Source organism: Ananas comosus, unplaced genomic scaffold, assembly GCF_001540865.1.
Source record: "Ananas comosus cultivar F153 unplaced genomic scaffold, ASM154086v1, whole genome shotgun sequence".
NCBI lineage: Eukaryota > Viridiplantae > Streptophyta > Magnoliopsida > Poales > Bromeliaceae > Ananas > Ananas comosus.
Genome location: NW_017891712.1, coordinates 5,096 through 7,610, shown reverse-complemented (window position 1 = coordinate 7,610; position 2,515 = coordinate 5,096). Strand labels below are relative to the sequence as shown.

Genomic DNA, 2,515 nt, shown 5'->3' with positions numbered 1-2,515 from the left:
GGATTAAGCGAAGAAAGGTGACTGGTAGCCAAAGCTTAACACATCAATTCGATAATAAGGACTCTATAGAATATTCAGATTTATTTTGAATAGAGATCCCATCTGCCTTTCTAACACTTTTATTCAATTCAGTTTTCTTTCATTTTCTTTACTTTGGCACTAGGTAGGGACATCTCCCAAAACGGGGGCAGTCTTTTTAAGCTAGAAAAGAGGATACGACATAGATTGGTCCGACATCTTGACCACGCACCTTTTTGCCAAAAGTATAAGATCTTATAGAGCAGTTCCGATAGCATATTTTGTACGTCTGTACATTCGAATCCTTCAACGATGAGTCTGATGTCAGCTTCTTTCCCCTTCATCAAAGTGACGCTAGGCAAACTACCGTTCATCGACGAGTCCACTCCTTTCCTTCCAATAAAGAAGGCTAGTGAATCAGCTTCGGGAAAGAAGGAAGCAAGCGTTCCAAGCGAAGCAAAGGAGCCAAGACAGTAGGACGGTTGCTAGCACGACTTATGGCTTTCGTCTTTCTTTCCCCTCGGGATGTTCTGTGCAAGCCTTTCTCTTTATAGATAGTCATTCTTTCCTTAAAAAATCACCTCTATCTGGTAGTAATTCTTCCTCTTATGGAGTCCTGCCAGTAGTACGCCAGGGAGTGAGTCAAGCCGCTTTCAAGTCAAATACCGAATTCGATGTGGAATAAAATACTAAAGAATGAGCTCTAGGATATCCTATAGGGCACTTTAGAGGGAAGACTTTGATTCCGTTAGTGTTCGTAGGGATGGAATAGAATATGAATGAGATCTTTCTTACTTAGCCATTAGGACAGGGCAGATGGAATGCTTTTACGAAAACTAGCGCTTCAGTGTGCCTGTGCCAAGGTGAAGTTAGAAAGTTCATCATAGAAGGGAGAATCAGTCCGGGCAAGACAGTGCACGGTTGAAGTCCAATCAGCTCGGTCAAGCCAGTCTGTTTTATATATAGTACCAATCCTAGCTGTGAGGGATGGAATTCCTTATATAAAGAGATCTTCCCCTCGCTCTTTCATTCCAGTCGTTGGGAGGAAAGCCAATGTCTTTCTTTCAGAGTTCGAATTCTATGTCTTAAGCATAGTGCACAAAAGAAGAGTATGGCATCTCTGCTTTATGCTTTCTAGTTCAAGTAGGTAAGCCAGTCAGCAAGCCCATTCATTCCATGCAAGCAAGCAAGCGGACCAAAGAGTAGTAGGCTTTCAAAGAGTCTCCTTCCCTGCTGTCTGTCCTTTCCTTTCTTTTCCTTCTTAGCGCGTAGTGGGAAGAGATGGTGCTATCGTATACTTTCTCATGCTTGCTTTTCTTTGTTGAGTTCTTTTTCTCTCTAATTCCCTCTAACTATCAATTGAATAATCGAAGACAGATGGTAGCGTAGTTGATAGGGCCTGATTGAGTACATTGCAATCACCGAACTGCTTTCGAACCTTCAAGCTTGAAGGTGTAAAGGAAAGCACACTCGGAATAAGGCTGGGACAAAATGAATACAGATGGCTCCCTCCCCAATAATGGAGCAGGTATTGGTGTGGTTCTGAGAAAGTCCTACAGCTTATGGTTGACACCTTTCAGTAGAGCTAGACCACGAGCGGACATACTTGTCATTGAGCTACTTGCTGTTCGTAGAGGCCTAGAACTTGTCATCTGACGGAATGGTAGAAGGGCCGCTGATTCGCAGGTAGCAGTAAAGTGCATTCGTCTGACTCCTGTCCTTGGAAGGCCAAAGATCATGTACTCTATCTCCTCGGGCAGCTTGAAGCTTTGAAAGTCTCTAATATATGGAGAGAGGCTAATCGCTGTGCGGATTACCTAGCTAAGCTGGGATCATAGGGTCGGGAATCATCCTTTTATCTAAACAATTTCTATCCCACACTTCGGGGATACATGGAAGAAAGCAGGTATATGAAAATGAAAATCAGAAAGGTGACAATGGATCACTATTCTCTGAACAGGCTATGTTCATGCTGGTCTGAGGCTACTGCAACATTCATTTTGGATGAGATAGAAGTAGGGTTCTCTCTTCCGATTGAAGGGGAGACGACCCGCCGAATTCACATCATAAATCGCCAACATGAACACAAACGAAATCGTCGAATTTCGTATAGAAAGAATAATCTCTTTTCTTTTTTATATGAAGAATTGCTTTTTGGTCCCTTTCGTCCAGTGGTTAGGACATCGTCTTTTCATGTCGAAGACACGGGTTCGATTCCCGTAAGGGATAGGTACTTATTCCCGGCCGGCGGTATCATTGCTGAGTGATCGCTCGCTATCAGGCTTGAAAAGGTGGTCCGGAAGCTTCCTCTCTCCCAGCAAGCAAGACGAGATGAGATCACCACTTCTCAGTAATGGACTTCCTTTCATTCTTCCTTAGCCTTATCTGTCCTTCCTATCATAGATTCTCGAACAGGAGACAGAAAGAAAATTTCAATGCATGCCTTCTTTCTCTCCTCCCCTCAGCCACACATCTCTTTCGTTCGCAGCCTTCATTC

General features: G+C 43.5%; 1 non-coding gene across 1 annotated transcript; it reads left to right on the top strand.

The window, feature by feature from the left end:
• Positions 1 to 2,175: 2,175 nt before the first annotated feature.
• TRNAE-UUC lies at positions 2,176 to 2,247 on the top strand. The gene has a single exon. It is a non-coding gene; the product is annotated as a tRNA-Glu (tRNA).
• The last annotated feature ends 268 nt before the right edge of the window (positions 2,248 to 2,515 follow it).